At 59.3% G+C, this 351-nt stretch overlaps 1 protein-coding gene across 1 annotated transcript in view; it reads right to left on the bottom strand.

The window, feature by feature from the left end:
- The window catches only part of LOC109303288 (SAM domain-containing protein SAMSN-1-like), a 187674-nt gene that overhangs the window by 84290 nt on the left and 103033 nt on the right, over positions 1-351 (bottom strand). The window lies entirely within an intron of this gene.

The following is a 351-nucleotide window of genomic DNA, read 5'->3' as shown; positions in this document are numbered from 1 at the left end:
CAGGGAAGGGATCTCCCACACCCTGGGGTTCTCCCCTTGCCTCACAGCTTACTTTGACTTCCAGTGCTATCCTGGGGGAGCAGGCAAGGAAAGACAGTCTTTCTGCCCAGCCCCCACTACTGCCACCACTGTCTTCTCTGAGCAGAGTCTGGTTCAGAGAGTGGTGACAATGGGAGCTGGGCAGCTGGGTTCCCCTTCCCTGCCTGTTCCCTTAGGACAGTGCTGGCAGCCAAACATAAGCGAAGGGGATAGGGGGTGGTGAGCAAAGGGGGATAGGGGCTGCTGGGGTGAGGGCAGGAGATGGCAGGTCTGATTTGGGGCATGGGGCAGCAGTGAGCTGATCAGGGCTGA

This window comes from Gavialis gangeticus, unplaced genomic scaffold (assembly GCF_001723915.1).
Source record: "Gavialis gangeticus isolate Ggan-Ray unplaced genomic scaffold, GavGan_comp1, whole genome shotgun sequence".
NCBI lineage: Eukaryota > Metazoa > Chordata > Crocodylia > Gavialidae > Gavialis > Gavialis gangeticus.
Note: the sequence above shows the minus strand (reverse complement) of the source record. Positions and strands in the feature narration are given on the sequence as shown.